Source organism: Watersipora subatra, chromosome 4 (genome assembly GCF_963576615.1).
Source record: "Watersipora subatra chromosome 4, tzWatSuba1.1, whole genome shotgun sequence".
Classification (NCBI taxonomy): Eukaryota; Metazoa; Bryozoa; class Gymnolaemata; order Cheilostomatida; family Watersiporidae; genus Watersipora; species Watersipora subatra.
The window spans coordinates 22,182,548-22,205,306 of NC_088711.1; the positions used below are offsets into that span (position 1 = coordinate 22,182,548).

A 22,759-nucleotide genomic window follows, 5' to 3' on the forward strand; every position below is an offset into this window, starting at 1 on the left:
TGAAGTTTAGTGCAGAATACTGGGTTATATTATGATGTGGTCAGTAGTTGTATGCTACCTCAACTAAATTCGCTTTCTGAGGAATATAAGCAGAAATGTTTACATGCTTATATATAGGCTCGCCAATGTCTCCATTGATCAGATTGGCAACTGGAGCCAGAGGAAAGAGGTCACCAACAAATATGCGCTGCACTCCTCCTAGAGGCAAGGAATTTCTTTTAATATCTGGCATTATGGCAGATAATGACAATAAAGTGTGGACTGACGTGATGCTTAAAAAAATGATTAAAAAAATTTTAATATGAAAAAGTAGCACGAAATTGCGGTTTGAATAAAACTCGTGTTTCACCAATATATTCAACTACTAAGGGCATTTAAACGCATAAATGTTGAAACACTAATCAGCAATTAAAACATTGTCCTTTGTATAGAATACAATGAAGTAGAATTGCCCTACTCCTAGTACAGGGTCTTTGAGTGGTAGTTAGCAAAACGTGATTTGGCAATAATTTTCACAAGTGATCTGCTAAAGTTGTAGCTAAATCTAATTCCCAGTCAAAGTCCGTAAGATCCCAAAATCACCAGGACCCTGATCTAGAAATTCTTCTTCTGTAATTGCTGTGATTTCCTCATCATCACTCCACTCCAAGTCCAACATTTAGATTGCTCGTACTTCCTATGGGTGTCTATTAATACTAATCTACAAATCGTAATCATCAACTGTTCAACAATGTTGAACTTTGAACAAAGATTACTAAGAATTTTTTCATTAGACCCACCTGTTTGACAAACCAAATGTTTGCAGGCAATCTCTAAATATAGATTGATGAGTAACGCTACTACGCTATGCCCAAATACAGGCTCATGAACTTGAATGAAATGCTCTGGAAGTGGCTAAACCGGCACACGCACCCGAAATGGCTATCTGTAGCATTTTAGTTTCCTTTAGTATATCAAAAGCAACTATGACCTCTAATAAAAATCCATTGTCAGCAGTAATAGTTGTCCAATGATGTCCAGTCTATTTTATCATAACTATAAAATATGGCATATGTAACAGCGCGATACGCTGCTCTAAGGTGGCTTTTAACTCCTAAAGATTTCTTGAGAGAGAGAGAGAGTGTTGGGTCTTATAAGCATTTATTAGCAAAACTATCATGAGTACTGACAGGCTAACAAGGCTAACAATGATCACACTCTTAATAAAACGTCAGCATTCCTTTATATAGTGTTGGTAGCATAATAGTCACTAATAATACTGTATAATGAGCCAAGCACAAGATACAAAAAGGACATAAATAATAAGTAATACTATTACAATTTTGTTGCAGGCACAATGGTCAGACAAAGAAGGTTAAAATTGACGCAGATGGCAACTTTGTGCTTTACAAGATCGTGTCCAGGTGTAATGGTGGATTTAGTGCAGTTATTATGTAAATGAATGTCTTAAGAAATGAACACTAATAAAAACGTATGTAGATCTGTTACACAATCTTCTGAATGGAATAATAGCTGTCATATAGAGGAGATATCGCAATATTTCAATGTTGAGATAGACATATTTCACACATATCACAGCTACAGATATGCTCAATATTCTGATTAGAAGTTATAAAAGACAAAGTTTTATTTGTTAGGATGTAACAATTTCCAAGAATGAGCGAAACAAAAAGATATTTGCACATGCTGAACACAGGAATGATCACGGAATGAGAGTTGATTTGGTTTTACTTGTCACATATGACAAATATCAAGTAAGCCATTGTCCTCATAGCCTACTATTTTATGATATGTCAACATAAAGTTTGTATAAACATGCACAGTATGATATCACTTTATATATTTACGTAAATACAAACCTTAACTTCCTAATGCTGTAGTATTCATCATGCTGGTCCTTGAGCAGTGACAGCAACTGTGATACTGAATATCTAAACAGAAACATTTTGCCATGCATTGTAACATCAAGAATTAGTTAAAAAATAACAAGTAAATAGAGGTCGACTCGCAGGCAATAACGATAGATTATCGCATAACAAATTTTATATTTACTTTTTTTAACAAAATCAACATGTAACTCTTGTTATTACTAATATTCTAGGAACAGATTAACTTTTGTAGAAGTCATGGATGTGTTTGAATGAGCCTATTAACCTTCCGTCCTTGAGCCCAAAAACATCATGTACAGTTCGGGCTTTTGTACCGAGCTTTGATAGCACATCGCATGCCATTCCTGCGGTACAGCAAACCATTACCGATTTCTTCATGGAAGACAGCTTTTCTACCACTTTAGTTAGAATGTACAACTTTCCTGTCCCTAAAATTAAATTGGTGAGCACGTGTGTGAACATAAGTATTGTTTTAACATGACATAATTATATCCAAATATAAAGTAGAAGATGCCTAACGCGGGCTCTACCATCACCACAGGTGTCCATGATAATTAAACCATTAGTTTGGGAACATCCGGCAATTACTGTATTACAAATGCAATTGCAGTTGGAAAGCATCTCAAGGCCAATGAGATTTGTTGTTGCTAGTTTGCTGGTTCAAATATAACCACAAGTGTGTATGATTTTTTAACCATTGGTTTGGGAATATTGACCAATTTTATCGGTACGCACAGTAATAAATAATATGAAAGCTGCTATAAAAAGTTTTCTTCAACTTGTTGTTACAATTGGTGAGAAAATAGGAAATATCAAAAATTTGGAAACCCCAATATTCCAGCAAATGCTTATTACAATCGAACCATCAATTTGGAACATTACACAACTATTATAAGAGCACAATTAGTCATTAACAATCTAAAAGCGATTGTAATAAGATGTTGCCAAAATAATGGTAAAAATATAAGAGCAAGAGCATTTGTTAGTATAGCCATTGGTTGGGAAACCTTGAAGGTTGACTAGCAACAAAATTCACATTACAGTTATTTGGTATCAAAAGGTTCACCATGTCTTACTCTGTTGTGTTGTAGGTGCAAAATATATGGAAATGTGATTACAAGCTCTTAAAAGCTAAAAAAAAAACAAACATTTCATCACGAAAACGCTGTAGTTTGGAATCTCTTTATTTCGATGACATACTCAAACATTGTGGTTATTGTTTTGACACGTGATGGTATCCCATGAAATTAAAGGCCAATAAAAAGCTCAATATAAACGTCTCGTAGCACTAGTTTATGACAAACACTTTGGGTTCTACGGGAAAGCCTGTATCAAATATAGATGCTCACTACATTACAGTTCTGCTTCATCCAGGTCTAATCAGCTAGTGGTAATCTGATCATGTGACCCAATACTTCCTGCTAAATAGTGCTAACAAATTCTTCAGCATTTGGTTCAAAGAAGGTATGTCAACAAACTGTTTTATTGCAGTCACATTTATGTACAGTTGTAAACATTTGTAATAATTAACATTTGTAATTCTGACTTAATAATTTAATTCAGAAGTTCTTAAAAGTGAGTTTATACTTTGATAAGGTTTATCATCACTGCTATGTGCAATATTTTTAACATACCATGAGATTTTCAGCAAGTGTTTGTGTGAAAACACAAAGTAATGCCATCAAATTAGGTCGATTTTTCACAAACATTGTCTCTTTGCAAATTAAAATAAAAAGGCAAGTAAGAATAAAGAATAAAGTGTAAAGTATAAACTGTACCAAATTATTCTCAATAAAAATCTATCCTAACATTATTTTGATGCAATTCAACTATATCTAGTGAGTTTACAGTGAGCTATGTCATATACTTTTATGACCTATTCTCCCATCAAACGCAAGGATTGCAAAGCCTACATCAATGTTCACATTTTTCAAAATTAAATTACCAACATAAGCTGCTTTTGATTAATAATCACTTTGTAAATTTAATGTTAAATTATTTTATTTATTGATTTTGTTTTTCTGTAGAGTCTGAAGTATTATTGGTTTTCAGGCTGTTGAATTTCCACCTAAATACAATGTAATTGTTTTATGAAAAGATTTGCTCTAACATATGAATGCTTTGCCATACAAAACTAATGTTGAAAGAAAATAACCTATCATGTCATTCTTGACATTGCCGTATTATTTCTAGCTATTTTGAAAACAAATTTATGTAAGACCGTATAATGTATGTCCCAGTTTATAATGTAGTATTGCAAGATGCAGGCCTATCATCTAGTAGAACCTTTATTGTTAAATTGAAGGTAACTGCCCAGAGACAAAATAAGTAGGTGAATTAGGGCAATGTCTCATATACGACAGTGGACAAAATAAGCTGCTGCCGATTTTATTGGCCCATGATTGCATGACCTACTTCTTCTCTCTAATATGTGCATCAAATCAGTATAAAATAGGACTGGCAGATGTTCATTCTTTCCATTTGATCATCAACCTGATTCGTCACATATCCACTGATTTAAGAACATACAAGGTAAGATGATGTTACCTTAGATTAGTTACCTTAGATATAGGAGACAAGACTCAACAGGCTTGTTTATCATTTTCAATGATTCATCTTTAATATTTTTCTCTATACTTTTGTTGTTTAATCAGACACAGTTTTGCAAGCATATATACATATAATTGTTTCCTCACCCCGGATACATATATATATATACATATATATATATATATATATATATATATATATATATATATATATATGTATATATACAATAAAGTATAGGCTAAAAGTCAGCATAAAGTGCTCGATACTAAAGTAGAGCTTACTATAAATTTGGTGAGAAATTTATTAAAATTTGACTAAGCAAAAAATTACTAAAAGTTTCGTATTACACAAAATGTGTGTAACACTCCTCAGATAAAATGCTTAGTCAAATGTCTAAGCATTTTATCTGATGAGTGTTACACACCTTTTGTGTAATACGAAACTTTTAGTAATTTTTGCTTAGTCAAATTTTAATAAATTTCTTACCAAATTTATATATATATATATCTATATATATATATATATATCAACAAGATAATTTATATATATATACATATATATATATATAATACTTTAAATATATATATATCACCTTAATATATTTGCAAGAATGCGTTCCGATTTCCATTTTATGTATTTGTTGTGTACTTATAAAGAAACAGGCTAGCCGATACATATTCTATGTGTTTACGTAAGTAGTGTACCGTGGTACATAACATTTAACTGCTGTTGTAGTCCATTAGTCTCACGATGGAGTCATTCTCTACCTTCTGTTCCATCTGCAAGACTGTTCGCACTGGTTTGTGGATACAGTGTGATATCTGTAATAGCTGGATCCATCTTCACTATTTAAGCAAACCTTCGTCAGCAGATTACGCGTATTTCAAGCGCAAGGCAAGCTATTTCCGCTGCATTGCATGTAGTCTAAATAGTAAAGGAGAATACGACTGCGAAGCTGCATTGCAACGGTAAGTTTCTTAAAACTAGTCTTTTTCAAACACCTTAACAATGCTAGTGTCTATGAAGTGATCAAGATGTGTGCCATTGAAGAACTTTAAGCCTTGTCATTATTAAAATTTTATTAATTATATGGGTATTCATAGTGGTTATTGCGAAAGCTTCACCTTTAATATTCTACCTTAATTCCCACGAAAATCATTCATACCAATTTTATATACAACCGATTTTTTTTTAGAATTTGTACCAGTAAGTACACAAATATAACAAATGAACAGAAGCTGGTTCAAGTGCATGGCATTCAACTCCCCAAAATGTCGCCAGACAATCCTGAAGGTGAGGACAGTAAACAATTATTTAATGCTAGAACTTTCACAAAGATAAGTTTTTTATTTTCCTTGTCTTGCGAATGCATGCTGACATAGAACAACCAGGTCATGTGTAGTAAGCAACAGGTGTTTCCAAAATCAATTTGTTAAGAAAAGGTCCAAAAAATATAAAAGCCTACGAGTCTTCTGGAAGCTCGGTAAATCTTTTTGATTTGTTGACTAATGTATTTAGCAAAACCATGGGCAAATCTATCTATATAAATCTCAAAGTTTATCGTCTCTCATTCAGTCTGTCCAACTGTAGTGAGTCCAACTGTAGTGAGTCCAACTGTAGTGAGTCCAACTGTAGTGAGTCCAACTGTAGTGAGTCCAACTGTAGTGAGTCCAACTGTAGTGAGTCCAACTGTAGTGATTAGTATCTAGCAATAATAAATGCAGAAGATTTTATCTCGGAACCTCCCGTTCACCAGGCAATATGAGTCGTTTTCTGGGTTAACATACGCATAGCACTCTGTGTTCCGCAGTTCACTAAAGCTTGCTCTCACGACTCTTATCAGTAAGTTAGCTTGCTCAAATTAGTCATTGGCAATGAACCAGGCTAATGGCAGGCAACTACATTACCTGCCACTGTTTATAAGCTGTTTTTCGGGATTTCGGCTAATCAGAATATTATAATCAGAATAATTGTCTTCCTCATGCTTTAGCTCTATCACAGTAAAGCTGCATCCAAAAGAGTTGCTAATATTCTTGTATTTTATTGAGACATCTTCTGTGTCCACTATTGAAATACTACGTCTGAAGATGTTGAACAAGCCTTCTTGAATCAAGACTTTTGATGACATTTTGTAAAATCCTAAATGTTTAGTAAATCGGATATTTAACTACCTAGTTTATTTTGATAGTTTTTTAATACCGGCATATGAAAAAGCTGTCTTCTAAATATCAGATTGTGTGAACACTTTTCAGTTTGTCAAAAAATTCCTTAACTACAACAGTTGCTTTAAAGATAAATGCTATGATTGTTCTATTATCTAGGCATGAAGATGTGCAACGTTTCCACTAGCATTCTCCAACATTACTTTCCGGTAGTGGCTACCAACTACATTCCCCTCTATGTAGTTGGTGATGGAAACTGCCTATTTAGAGCTCTCTCACTAGGAATTTTCAGTAGTGACAGGTTTCACTTATTGCTTCGTCTGCTTGGAGTATTTGAAGTTCATGCGCATAAAGAGAGTTACGGTAATGCCAGGTGAGCATAAATTTAAGAAGTTTCAAATCGCCCATTATATCTGTTTCTACAAAATGTTTACAACAAATTTAATCCATTAAGCTGTCAATGTATTAGATTTGCAAGATTAAACACGCTCAGTATTGTTATTAGACATAGAGATAATCCTTTTATGCTTGAGCTGATCTTAGTAGAATTATTTGTTACACATTTTCAATAGAAGTTATTGTGAGATTTTTACCTGTTTCATTAAAAACAGTGAACAATATGCGTTTAACAGTAAGAGAACTAAAAACAAAGCTTGATGCACATAAGAGTTTTAATAGACTCAATCACATATATCTACATAGGAGCAGCAGTACTTGAGGCTTTTAGATATAACTAACTAGGCTATTATTATACTGCCCTAAGCAAGCAAAACACCCTATTTGACAATTTTTCCAAAATTCACTTTTTTGTGTCTATATGTGAGGTAGGCTGAGATGTAACATGTCCCAAAATTTAATACTTTTGAGACCACCAGAAATAGCCCTTTTCACTATGTGCAAAACGCCCTATCCACATTCACCACACATAAAGTGGCAATCAAAACACCCTTTCTGCAGATAGGGCAGTTTTATTGGCCTGAACAAACACAAAGCTGGGCATTATGAGCAGCATTATGTAACCATATAGTATATAAACAATGGAAAGCGAAACTGAAGCAGATATATTTTGTTGTTTCTAAGGCAGCTGTTACACAATAGTGCACTGCTAAGGCCTCAATTCTATTGCTATATGTCTTATCATAATATATTTATTATGACCAGACAAGTGACATAAGTTTAGATCATAAATTCTGGCTTTGAGATTTGATGAGTTTATTTTAATTAAATGTACATGGAAAGTTTTTGCTTTCTTGAAATACTGCAACTATTCCAGTCAATTGTTAGTTTTAAATCATTAGAGATAAAAGCATTTGATCTTATTATTACCTTTATGTTACTTACTCCTTTTATATCATAACATCAGATTTGAGTGAGTCTTAAATCTTTGATCATCTCCTAACTTTTGAGCTGAAGAATGGTTATTACAGAGCTTTAATCCTTGTGTTGAGTGATTTAGTAATAAAAATTGCAACCTTTACCCTTCTGCTGACTGGATTAATGATCCATATTAAAACTTGTAATCCCTTGATAATCCAGTCATAACAATTTGCCTTGTGGCAAAGTAACAATGAAAAACCAGTCCAATTAAGCAATCTATTATAACGGCTTAACTGCCGTTGAGATTGTCTAGTGCCAGCTTTGTAAAATGTCAATTTAGGCAATCAAAACGCTCTAAGTAAAATAACTCTTTTGATTTTGAATTTTCACAAAAAAAAATTTCTGATAAAGATTATTGGATATCTAACCATAATAAATCGGAGTAAATAATTGAAATACTGCTAATACTGTTGCCGAGCTTAACTAAAACGCGTTTGTGCTTGTACTGAACAATTTACAACAATTAAGATAGGAGTTGCTTGCTCAGGGCAGTATAACTAACCCTAACTGATTAAAAGGCTACTAACATTTTACTAAATGTCTTACATGGAAGAGTAATCTCCCATTTATTACTTCCTATGTATAGTCTTAGTTAAATCCAGAAAAGTTTTTAATAGTTTAATAATGCTAATTTGAAATTAAAAAATATTAAATTCTATCATAACTGTTCTTCAAATTACAGTCGTTGTGCGGAGGTAGACATAGTGAGTGCTGAACAGCTGGTAACGGATATTGCGCAACTGGGATGCTGGCAAAGCATAAGCTCAATTTATGCTATTAGTGCTGTTGTTGGCTGTCCGATTCGTACCTTTTATCCTGCTCAGACAACACTTCAGACGCCCGCCCTGTCTCGCTTAGTTGTTGGCCGAGGAGTCCGTCCAACAAAGTCTTCTGTTGCTGATGTCATGTTCAGTTCGACTGACTTTGATGGAAAAACTTTTTGTTTAACCATTATGTGCCAGTTACGTCCAGAAGAAAGGTAAGTTAAATTTCACAATGTTACTTGTTTGTCTGGTCTGGCGCAAAACCATTTTTAAGCTTTGCAAATTAATCAAAATCTCTCGAGTCTGCTAGCGGTGAGCTATAAGTTGCTGAATATTTTCAGTCAACAGATGTTGTTCTACTGGAGGAGTCACGACGGCAAGTATCAGAAGAGTCTGTGGAGCTGCTACAAAATGTAGGCGTAGATGCAGAGGAATGCTATCCTCCTATTCCACGGACCAGTACACCGAAACCCGCGACTAAGCTAGAGGTAAATATTGAATTTTAAAATTTCATGTCAGAAGATTACACGAAGCAAATACTTTAGAGTGACGATGTCTTTAAGTCATTAACAATTTGACTCAGAATGCTATTCGCTCGATCTCTTCTTTAGGCACTGGCTTCTAAGAAAAGCGTAATAGACGATGAGAAATGCTATCCTCATATTCCACGAACCAGTACACCAAAACCCGCGACTAAGCTAGAGGTAAATATTGAATTTTAAAATTTCATGTCAGAAGATTACACGAAGCAAATACTTTAGAGTGACGATGTCTTTAAGTCATTAACAATTTGACTCAGAATGCTATTCGCTCGATCTCTTCTTTAGGCACTGGCTTCTAAGAAAAGCGTAATAGATGATGAGGAATGCTATCCTCATATTCCACGAACCAGTACACCAAAACCCGCGACTAAGCTAGAGGTAAATATTGAATTTTAAAATTTCATGTCAGAAGATTACACGAAGCAAATACTTTAGAGTGACGATGTCTTTAAGTCATTAACAATTTGACTCAGAATGCTATTCGCTCGATCTCTTCTTTAGGCACTGCCTTCTGAGAAAAGCATGCTAGACGATGAGGAATGCTATCCTCATATTCCACGAACCAGTACACCAAAACCCGCGACTAAGCTAGAGGTAAATATTGAATTTTAAAATTTCATGTCAGAAGATTACACGAAGCAAATACTTTAGAGTGACGATGTCTTTAAGTCATTAACAATTTGACTCAGAATGCTATTCGCTCGATCTCTTCTTGAGGCACTGCCTTCTGAGAAAAGCGTAATAGATGAGGAGGAATGCTATCCTCATATTCCACGGACCAGTACACCGAAACCCGCGACTAAGCTAGAGGTAAATAATGAATTTTAAAATTTCATCTCAGAAGATTACGCGAAACGAATACTTTAGAGTGACGATGTCTTTAAGATTTTAAAGGTTGACTTGAATAACATTCACATTACAGTTATTTGATATGAAAAGATTCACCATGTCTTACTCTGTTGTGTTTTAGGTGCCAAATATGTGGAAATGTGATTACAAGCTCTTAAAAGCTCAAAAACGAACAGTTAATCGCAGCCACACGAGACCGCCGTAGTATGAATTTGCTTTCCAAAACGGCTTAATTGGGACGTAGTTATTACAGGATGGTTTCTGTTTACACTTTCATGCAATCTCATTTGTCAAAATATTTTCACAAATACACTTCACGCATTCAATAAAACCATGTCTAATGTTCTTACGTGTCTGTTTTATCGTCATTGTAATGCTGTCATTTTTAGCACTGATATCTTATAACTTACCGTAAAAAATCGCTAAACTTTTCAACCTTAGCTCGAATGAGTACATATCATTGTCTGATAATCATGACGAGCCTGTTGGTTACCTGTGATAATCGAAAAGTGCTTCAAAAATTATTTTCGAAGTATTGGGTCACATGATCAGATTACGACTTGACGATTAGTCCAAGCCGAAACAAAACTGTAAAGTAGCAGAGCATCTATATTTGATAGGGGGTCTTCGGTAAAACCCGAAGTGTTTGTCATAAACTAGTGCTACAATAAGTTTTATATTGAGCTTTTTATTGCATTCTCAATTCACGTTTTTTTAATTTAATTTACTCCAAATTTAGGGTAAAAATTTACTGTACTCCAATTTCAAAAATAATTTCATGTATTCTTGTGTTAAAATTTTAGCCCATACATGTACTTATTGATCCTTATATTCAGTCCTCGTTTACAGCGAAAAGTGAGGGGAACACTGTAGTTCAGTATTGGTCAGTACAGCAATTTGATATGGTTTCTAGGGACAAGTCATTCGCGGAAACAGAGGTGGTTATGTGTTAACATACGATGGCTATCGATACCAGCGTAACCGCAACCTCGTGAGCTCAACTCGTTGGAGATGCTGGCTTCAGTGTGGGGCATGGATAACGACTCAGTGATACTCTGTCTCCCGTGAAGGTGATTTTGTTAAGGTGAATGCCACAGAAGACTATAGCCATCTTCCCAATGAAGGCAAAATAAGGCATGATAAGCAAAGACAGATTCTAGAGAAGTTGGTTTTATTGAACCCAATTGATACGCTGAAAAGGACATACGCAAAAGAGGCTGTACAGCATGCCGAATTCCCTGAGTATGGCGCTGTTTCTAGTGTGCTGAAGAGAGCAAGGTGGGTTGAGGCTGCTACTGACACGTTAGTTTAGTAACGTGTTAACTAATAACTAGTTAACACTTAATAATAATAACAATATTGAACTGTATGGGCGATCACCATTTTTCGCAGTGTCGAGAAATTGTTGGGCTACTCCATATTAAATAAACAAATCGCTGAATTCAGAAGAATTTAGTTTAGTTAGTGAAGCTTAATACAATTGATGGAATAAAATATATATTATTCTTTTCTCAGATGGCAATGTGCATTTAACAAAGCTACCATAATCTAAGAATAACATTAAAAACACACCTAGCTCGCAAGTTTGTAATGAGGGTTGAAATCAGGGTATTATACCTTTGAATTAACAATGGTGAACTTTTCAATCCTGACTCATTACTTGTTATTAATTTTCATAGTGTTCAGCCTATTTTGAAGTCTGCCTATTCTACATTATGCAATATTGTGATTGCTCATCATTTTTTACAGTTTTTATTTAAGTTTGCTTTTAACAGGTCAAGCAACCTCCCTAAAATCCCAAAACTGTTGGACGAAGTCCAGATACCACTAGAGTGGCAATGTACCCATGATAACCGGCCATTTATGTTTTACCAAGTAAGTATAATTCTAAAAATATAATTCTTTATGTCCTCGCAGTTACTTTCAAAAACGTGGTATCTAACCCAAGGCATTGTTATAATAAAATATTTTAACAATGGTAAGTGAGTCAACTATCCACCAGACAAAAATAGTAGTTGTAATTTTTAGTGAGTTAATGAAGGCGTGTTCTATTACTATTGAAATTACTCATCTCAAATGCAAAGTTTTAACTATTAATTGTCAAATGGCATTTTGTATAGCTGTTAGTTTCAATCTAATTACTTTTCACTTATAGAACAACAAAACTGGAATATTGATTTTCGCCACACAAAAAAGCCTTGACATTGCCAGGAGTTCGCAGACCATCTACATTGATGGAACTTTTAAAGCCGCACCATTTCCATATCGGCAGATTGTTTCCATCCATGCCACTGTTGCCGATACAGTGGTGCCTACAATATTCTGTTTGTTGGCTTCAAAAAGTACAACACTGTATAAGGAGGTAGTATTCTTTGAATAACAGTCTCTTGGAGATAAGCAATCTTGATTACCAACTTCTTCATTGTCTAGTATACATAGTTACATACTAGTGTACATAGTTACATACTAGTGTACATAGTTACATACTAGTGTATATCATTACTTACTAGTGTACATAGTTGCATACTAGTGTGCATAGTTACATACTAGTGTATATCGTTACATACTAGTGTATATAGTTACATACTAGTGTATATAAGAGGGCCAATGTTACAAAATGAGCTTCATGGTGAATCTGATGATATTGAGTTTTAATAAATAAAAATCATTCAGTATAGTAAACACTTCTATAACTTAAATCTTTACGCTATTTGGAATTTATGTGAAGTTTTTGTTTCGCACACCATAAAAAAATATAACGTAGAGAGTCAAGTCGGGTGAGTTCTCAAATTATCTTCGAATGGCAGCACATCTCGCCACACTTGCAAAAGAACAAACCGAATGCATTACTATTACATATGTATAGCTTCTGTGACATTCTAAATTGTCGAGATAAATCGTCAGATGTGTCGACAAAACTGAGGATAAGGTAGCTGCGCAATTATTCAGAAATACTTGAGGGAGATCGATTGGTGCAGGTGTTACAGCGTCAATCTACTAATCTGAATGTCACGAGTTTTAGTACCACCGAAAGGTATATTTTATACTAACTTTGACCCCTGCATACAGATAGACTACGAACAGGTAGTGCCGCTAGTTTTATAGTAAAAATATATTTTTTTGCTTTGCTTACTTTTAGATGTCTGAAACATTTGCTATTAGTTTCACTTTGTTGAATAGGCTTTGCTGTTTAGAAAAAATAAGCAAATCGTTGTAAATGAGCATTGTCGCTGCAAATCAATAATACTGCTGACAAATTAAAATGTTGTTTTTTGTATGACTAAGGGGTGAGTTTGGAAAGATATTGGAATGGATTAGGCAATATACATGTAGTTTACTATTCTTATAACGTAAAATCTCTATTATGTAAAGGTTCCTGGAAGCGATTATTTACGTTGTAGGCACACGCCCTATATGTTTTAATCTACAGAGCTCATCATTGATTTCTTAAATATATTTGAGGTATTACTGCCTGCATGGTTATAAAACGCTGCATTATGTACTGAATCAACGAGATCTTTTTAAATTTTCATGAGGCTGCTGAAGACCGTAAGCCTGATTGATCGATGTTTGACTCTTCATTACGTGTACTGGACTATCCGCCTAGTACAATATAGTCCAACTACTATGTCCCACTAACCGTCACCGGAACCACAGTTCTATACAGTCACGTGAAAATTAAATGACTATCCGGATTAAAACACATTAAACAATTAAAAAACGCAAATAATTTGGTGGTTTTATTTATTATATTGAAATTGAATCTTATTAAAAACAATAACTTGTTGCTTCAGATTAGCTTATGCTGATGATAACAGCCCGAGTGTTTGATTTAAAAAGTGTCTTTAGTAATAATATTATTATTTTCTAGTAAATATTACTAGAGACACTGTATTACATATCACTAAATTATGTACATGTACTCCTAATGGAAATGAAAGCCCGTTGGCCAATTATTTTTAGACCGCATCGGCTTATTAGTCAATGGATAAGCACAGAGGGTTCAATCCTTTAGAAAGCTTCTTACACTTATCGCGCTCAAGCGGCTCTGATGAATAACTCCTAGCAAAAGCTTCAGCAGTGTTGAATAATTGCTAACCATCTTATACTTATTACACATTATTGCCTATCATAAAATCTAAGCTAAATGTGCCCTACAATGTATGGTCGCTAATTATTAATAATTATACCATGTTAAAAGTTTTTTTGTAATTTTTCCAAATTGCTGCCTGAATTTGAATGACTTTATAAATTTGTAGATGCTCAAGGTTGCCAAGGGCACTGAAGAAATGAATGCTCTGGAGGTTGTTTGTGATTTCGAGATTAGTCTCCACGAAGCGGTAAAATCAGCATGGCCCAATGTAGCAATATGTGGGTGCTATTTCCACTTCACCCAGAGTGTTTCTCGGAAGGTGGCAGTGCTTGGTCTGAAATCCGCATACCAGAAAGATTGTAATGTACAAGATATTGTACAAAAGCTATCAAGTATGGGTTTCCTTCCACCACATCACGTGATCGGGGCATTTGAGTGAGTTGTATTAAATTAGCATGACTGTTTAATGAAGATTTTTATTGTTATATATGTTTATTTATTTCATTTGAAATTCCTATAGTAAAACGTGGTCTGCCTTAAAACATGATAATCATTTGAACAGTTGAAACTGGGTTGTGAAATGTATATATCCTTGGATAGTTTTCTCAAGTTAAACGCCTTTATTAGACAAAGTCCAGGCAACAACTGTTACAGGTGCGATGACTAATTATGCAATGAACTGGCTTATTAAGATATAAATTATCTAAACGTACAAGTAGGAGACAATAATGATGTAAGGTCACAGAGAAAGGGTTATAGTACCATTTTCAACATGAACAAATGCTGATCAGCAGATGTGTGCATTAAAAATTGGTTTAAAAGCAAATAGGCCTGTTTTCTGAAATATGGCATTGATAGGATTAACCATCACTTTATTACTAACGAATATATTGGATGAAACCTTTCATCTGGCTTCGTCAAAAATAATATAACTTATAAGTATAATATAACTTCAGTGTAAATTCAAAGCAACCAAAAAATATGAGCTACCAATTGCCATGAAACAGTTTTACAAAGTACATATTTTGCAAGAGAGCAAATGCAGCAAACGTTTGAGTTCGCCACCTATAAATCCAACCAAACATCTCATAGTATGATTTCCACCATGCTTTCTCGATGACATCTGAATCCTTAATTAATGTTTTCTCATTTCTTATTGTAGTAGCTTAAAGAGCTCAGTAGCTGTAAGGGAGGCGACGAAACATTTCCCAGCCATGGAGATGTTACTAGCATATTTCCATGATACCTTTATACACGGAGTCATTCCAATCAGTGTATGGAATGTATATTTTCGAGACATAAGCACACGGACTAACAACTATGTGGAAGGTGAATATAAAAAGCTGAAACAAATTACAATATCAAAAAACTCAGACATCGTCCTTTACACAATATTAGTGATGCTTGGAAATTCGGCTTCCCCAGTTATTGCATATTGTTTACATTTGTGGAATATGTTGAATCTTGTTAACAAAAATATTTGTCAGCAAAACAATTCTCGCCAGCAGTATGCAGGCAGATTTTTATTCTTAAGAGTATATTCTATAATGATACATCATGTGCCAATATCCTTTGATTCTGATTCATATTATTCTGCTGTTTTAACATATTGAAAACCAGCAAAGTTTATTGACACTCAATTTATAATTTTGTCTTCCTCAAAGTAATTCAATAAAAAAGAGAAGCGTTCAAAAAGCCGCTGCCTTCACTACAAACTTTAAGTATTTTACTGCATATGTGCATATCAAACATTACGTAGACGACAGTGCGAATGTGCAGTCCCCAGTATTTAGGTTAAGATCCTAAAAGGCTCGTGAGCATACAGCAATCTGCTGTAAATCAGAAATAAGCTTCCACAAAAAAAATAAAAGCTGTATGCAATTTTTATCCGAAATTTTGGATTAAAAAAGATCATTCATATAGCTTAATCATACTATGAGTTTATTCAGCAGTGTTTGTCTTTTATGCCTAGCCTGGTACAGCCATTTCAATGACGTCGTTGGAAGGAAGCACCCTTCGATATGGCTTCTCATTTCATGTCTAAAAGATGAAGAAGTGTTGTATAAACAACGAGCCGCAGCTGCTGAAAAAGGTTTGTCTTTTTACGAAAAAATATAGGAACGATCATTATAATCTACCTTCTTTGGCAAACCATATATATATATATACCCTAAACGCTTTTCAAATGCATTTTTATTTATATGCAATAATTTTCATTTCAGGGAAACTGATAGTTCGCAGGCGCAAAAAGTGGCAAAGGTTAGAAGAACGAATCCAAAAACTCAAGAGACAGCTGGAGCAGGGAAAGCGAACAATAACTAGCTATTGGCGAGCGATAAAATATGCTGTGAATGAAATAATTTAAAATTAGCCGCAGTCACTTCATAAAAATCTATTGTATATTGTATTTATCGATTCAGTTGATTGTCAGAGAACACTTTTTGTATGTAAAATTATTTATTAAAAAATAGTTCATACCTGTTGGGGCTCTCAGATGAAATTGCTAGAACAAGATAAAATCCTAAATATATCGGCTATATAATATCCAAATAATCCGTTAGTTACTTGGCTAGTTTGTTTATGGTAGATGTTTAAAACACATTTTATTATTATAGTTACATAATATATTATTACATCGATTAGCTCATTTCTTTTATTTAAATTAGGCATGTGAAGAGTAGAACATGTAAAGTAGAAAGAGGAGGTGTAGAAACCTTTTTAACAAGCACTTGTTGCAATTTATGGCACTAATGTCACATGAGGATATTTTACCAGTTTCCACTAAATAAATTACTAGACAATGTCATCATTTAGTTGCTAGATATAACTACATGTACTTGGTTCTGTTGCTGCTTTTTTGAAATACCTATTAAGTAAGGAACATAGGCCCTTTGAGTATATTGTGCAATCTCAAGTGAGGAACATAGACCCAAGCAAGTAAAATATGCTCATTATCATGTGAGGAATATAGGCCCTTTGTGTATATTGCGCAATCTCAAGTGAGGAACATAGGCCCAAGCAAGTAAAATATGCTCGTTATGATGTGAGGAATATAGGCCCTTTGCGTATATTGCGCAATCTCAAGTGAGGAACATAGACCCAAGCAAGTAAAATATGCTCGTTATGATGTGAGGAATATAGGCCTTTGTGTATATTGCGCAATCTCAAGTGAGGAGCATAGGCCCAAGCAAGTAAAATATGCTCGTTATGATGTGAGGAATATAGGCCCTTTGTGTATATTGCGCAATCTCAAGTGAGGAACATAGGCCCAAGCAAGTAAAATATGCTCATTATGATGTGAGGAATATAGGCCCTTTGTGTATATTGCGCAATCTCAAGTGAGGAACATAGACCCAAGCAAGTAAAATATGCTCGTTATGATGTGAGGAATATAGGCCCTTTGAATATATTGCACAATCTCAAGTGAGGAACATAGACCCAAGCAAGTAAAATATGCTCGTTATGATGTGAGGAATATAGGCCCTTTGTGTATATTGCGCAATCTCAAGTGAGGAGCATAGGCCCAAGCAAGTAAAATATGCTCATTATGATGTGAGGAATATAGGCCCTTTGTGTATATTGCGCAATCTCAAGTGAGGAACATAGGCCCAAGCAAGTAAAATATGCTCGTTATGATGTGAGGAATATAGGCCCTTTGTGTATATTGCGCAATCTAAAGTGAGGAACATAGGCCCAAGCAAGTAAAGTATGCTCGTTATGATGTGAGGAATATAGGCCCTTTGTGTATATTGCGCAATCTCAAGTGAGGAACATAGACCCAAGCAAGTAAAATATGCTCGTTATGATGTGAGGAATATAGGCCCTTTGTGTATATTGCGCAATCTCAAGTGAGGAACATAGACCCAAGCAAGTAAAATATGCTCATTATGATGTGAGGAATATAGGCCCTTTGTGTATATTGCGCAATCTCAAGTGAGGAACATAGGCCCAAGCAAGTAAAATATGCTCGTTATGATGTGAGGAATATAGGCCCTTTGTGTATATTGCGCAATCTCAAGTGAGGAACATAGACCCAAGCAAGTAAAATATGCTCATTATGATGTGAGGAATATAGGCCCTTTGTGTATATTGCGCAATCTCAAGTGAGGAACATAGGCCCAAGCAAGTAAAGTATGCTCATTATGATGTGAGGAATATAGGCCCTTTGAGCATATTGCGCAATCTCAAGTGAGGAACATAGGCCCAAGCAAGTAAAATATGCTCGTTATGATGTGAGGAATATAGGCCCTTTTTGTATATTGCGCAATCTCAAGTGAGGAACATAGGCCCAAGCAAGTAAAATATGCTCATTATGATGTGAGGAATATAGGCCCTTTGTGTATATTGCGCAATCTAAAGTGAGGAACATAGGCCCAAGCAAGTAAAGTATGCTCGTTATGATGTGAGGAATATAGGCCCTTTGTGTATATTGCGCAATCTCAAGTGAGGAACATAGACCCAAGCAAGTAAAATATGCTCGTTATGATGTGAGGAATATAGGCCCTTTGCGTATATTGCGCAATCTCAAGTGAGGAACATAGACCCAAGCAAGTAAAATATGCTCGTTATGATGTGAGGAATATAGGCCCTTTGTGTATATTGCGCAATCTCAAGTGAGGAACATAGACCCAAGCAAGTAAAATATGCTCGTTATGATGTGAGGAATATAGGCCCTTTGTGTATATTGCGCAATCTCAAGCGAGGAACATAGACCCAAGCAAGTAAAATATGCTCGTTATGATGTGAGGAATATAGGCCCTTTGTGTATATTGCGCAATCTCAAGTGAGGAACATAGGCCCAAGCAAGTAAAATATGCTCATTATGATGTGAGGAATATAGGCCCTTTGTGTATATTGCGCAATCTCAAGTGAGGAACATAGACCCAAGCAAGTAAAATATGCTCGTTATGATGTGAGGAATATAGGCCCTTTGTGTATATTGCGCAATCTCAAGTGAGGAACATAGGCCCAAGCAAGTAAAATATGCTCATTATGATGTGAGGAATATAGGCCCTTTGTGTATATTGCGCAATCTCAAGTGAGGAACATAGACCCAAGCAAGTAAAATATGCTCATTATCATGTGAGGAATATAGGCCCTTTGTGTATATTGCGCAATCTCAAGTGAGGAACATAGGCCCAAGCAAGTAAAATATGCTCGTTATGATGTGAGGAATATAGGCCCTTTGTGTATATTGCGCAATCTAAAGTGAGGAACATAGGCCCAAGCAAGTAAAGTATGCTCGTTATGATGTGAGGAATATAGGCCCTTTGTGTATATTGCGCAATCTCAAGTGAGGAACATAGACCCAAGCAAGTAAAATATGCTCATTATGATGTGAGGAATATAGGCCCTTTGTGTATATTGCGCAATCTCAAGTGAGGAACATAGGCCCAAGCAAGTAAAATATGCTCGTTATGATGTGAGGAATATAGGCCCTTTGTGTATATTGCGCAATCTCAAGTGAGGAACATAGACCCAAGCAAGTAAAATATGCTCATTATGATGTGAGGAATATAGGCCCTTTGTGTATATTGCGCAATCTCAAGTGAGGAACATAGGCCCAAGCAAGTAAAATATGCTCGTTATGATGTGAGGAATATAGGCCCTTTGTGTATATTGCGCAATCTCAAGTGAGGAACATAGACCCAAGCAAGTAAAATATGCTCATTATGATGTGAGGAATATAGGCCCTTTGTGTATATTGCGCAATCTCAAGTGAGGAACATAGGCCCAAGCAAGTAAAGTATGCTCATTATGATGTGAGGAATATAGGCCCTTTGAGCATATTGCGCAATCTCAAGTGAGGAACATAGGCCCAAGCAAGTAAAATATGCTCGTTATGATGTGAGGAATATAGGCCCTTTTTGTATATTGCGCAATCTCAAGTGAGGAACATAGGCCCAAGCAAGTAAAATATGCTCATTATGATGTGAGGAATATAGGCCCTTTGTGTATATTGCGCAATCTAAAGTGAGGAACATAGGCCCAAGCAAGTAAAGTATGCTCATTATCATGTGAGGAATATAGGCCCTTTGTGTATATTGCGCAATCTCAAGTGAGGAACATAGACCCAAGCAAGTAAAATATGCTCGTTATGATGTGAGGAATATAGGCCCTTTGCGTATATTGCGCAATCTCAAGTGAGGAACATAGACCCAAGCAAGTAAAATATGCTCGTTATGATGTGAGGAATATAGGCCCTTTGTGTATATTGCGCAATCTCAAGTGAGGAACATAGACCCAAGCAAGTAAAGTATGCTCGGTATGATGTGAGGAGTATAGGCCCTTTGTGTATATTGCGCAATCTCAAGTGAGGAACATAGACCCTAGCAAGTAAAATATGCTCATTATGATGTGAGGAATATAGGCCCTTTGTGTATATTGCGCAATCTCAAGTGAGGAACATAGGCCCAAGCAAGTAAAATATGCTCATTATGATGTGAGGAACATATGCCCTTTGAGTATATTGCGCAATCTCAAGTGAAGAACATAGACCCATGCAAGTAAAATATGCTCATTATGAAGTGAGGAACATAGGCCCTTTAATTATATTGCGCAATCTCGAGTGAGGAACATAGACCCAAGGGAGTATAATATGCTCATTATGAAGTGAGGAACATAGGCCCCTTGATTATATTGCGCAATACGAAGCGAGGAACATAGGCCGAAGCGAGTGTATTGTACAATATCGAGTGAGGCCTTTTGACTATATTGCGCAATATGAAATGGAAATATAGGCCATCATGGTTATTTTTATAAAATAATTGAGTGAGAAACATGGTCCTCATGATGATTTTTATACTATTACTGTGTTAGAAACTTAGGCTTCAATCATTATATTTATATTATTATCGAGTGAGAAATATAGGTCCTCATGATTATATTTGTAGTTAGTTAATCTTCATTGAAATAATATTAATATCAAATATAATATTATTTGCGCTTCTATTTGCAGGCAAAAATAAATACCTTCAATTATATTTCATGAGAAGGAAACTCCCCATCTGTAGGTGAGATTGTCAGATGTAAATAGCGAAACGGTTATGTAGAGAGGGTAATTACAAGTAGCAAAATAAAATCATACTGGCAGCAAACAGAAATTGCTTCACGGCAAGACTTATATGCAGAGTTTATATACAAGACAATACAGAATATATTGTAATTATAAATTTAATCACATTATATTAAATAAAATAATTACAAATATAGAATTATATTTGTAATATTTTTGAGTGAGAAACATATACCTTACTGAGTGCATTGCAAAATATTATGTGATGAACATCAGCCCTTGCGAGTATACTGCGCAATATTGAATGAGGAGCATAGGCCTTCATGATTTTATAGATGTTATTATTCAGTGAGGAAGATATGCTTTGATGATTTCATTAACAATCAGCGAGTAATATACGTTTTTTGATTATATTTACAAAATTAAATAATCAGAAAACAGGCTTTAGTTTTTTTTAATTTAATTATAATACAATCGCTTGGACAACTTATACAGTACCCATTCCTACATAAACTTGTTTATTGTATTCTTGCGTGAGAAACATCGGCAGAGCTAATGTGCTGAGACGAATCATCAGTCACTTTTACGTCCGCAACGTCTAGACAGCAATAAATTTACTGATTGAGCCGTAGCGATTTGCGGAACATAGGGCCTTGCGGAACATAGGGCCTGCGGAACATAGGGCTGTCCCCAGTAAATTTACGTCAAAATCTAGGCTCTTCGCAATCAACCGTGTATCAAACATGTAAGTTCTCAGTCTACAAATGAAGGTGTTTTTTAGAGAGTCCATTTCCGACAAACATAGCCTCAACTGCACCCTTACGGACGAGTATTAATAATAACTGGAGTGGCTCAGAACCTTGTCACGAAATCATGATACATGAACTGCAATGATACATGCAACTGGGCATGTGCAAGACATGTGACAAAAACAGAAAATTCCCCCGTCAATTGACCAGGTTCTGAGCCACTCAAGTTATACTCGTCCGCACCTTACAATGAATAGAACACTGATATACGCATTGTGCAAAGCTCTTGTCAACCATTCTGCCCAACCGGGAAACGCATCTTGTGTATCTTGTAATGCTTGCATTTCATACAATACTACAAGCTCTGTTAATGTGTTAGCTCTACCAAAGTAGCATATTAGTAGAGATTACCTAATAAAGCTAGCAGTTCAGTAGTGATTACACAAAGCTAGCGCATTAGTGGCCATTAGTAGTGATTGCATAAATCTAAGTAACGCATTGATATGGCTCACATTAAGCTAGTACATGAGTACATAATGATCATGCAATAAAAGGAGTGCTCACAAACTAGTTGTAATAACGTGTAGTTTTATGAATAGAGTTTGATAACATTGTTGCTGTCTCTTCATAATGCGTGAACTTGCCCATTCTAGTCATCGCGTTCGCCAAAATATCAGAGATGTTTTAAAGGCTTTGAAAATGATTCAATTTAATTTTCACCAAAAAATAAACAGTTTCATTCTCAATTTTTTTGCATCATATCAAGTAA

The 22,759-nt window shown here is 35.2% G+C and overlaps 1 protein-coding gene and 1 long non-coding RNA gene across 2 annotated transcripts in view; one reads left to right on the forward strand and one right to left on the reverse strand.

Annotated features, from left to right (window-relative positions):
• LOC137393141 (nucleobindin-1-like) overlaps nt 1–22,425 on the reverse strand; it is a 54,720-nt gene extending 32,295 nt beyond the window's left edge. The window contains exon 1 of the mRNA XM_068079566.1: nt 22,402–22,425. The gene's annotated coding sequence lies outside the window, so the exon portion shown is untranslated. The remainder of the gene's footprint in view (nt 1–22,401) is intronic.
• On the forward strand, nt 11,277–12,317 carry LOC137395285 (uncharacterized). Its single transcript, XR_010978469.1, has 3 exons — nt 11,277–11,411; nt 11,909–12,008; nt 12,289–12,317. It is a non-coding gene; the product is annotated as an uncharacterized lncRNA (long non-coding RNA).
• Nucleotides 22,426–22,759: the final 334 nt, after the last annotated feature.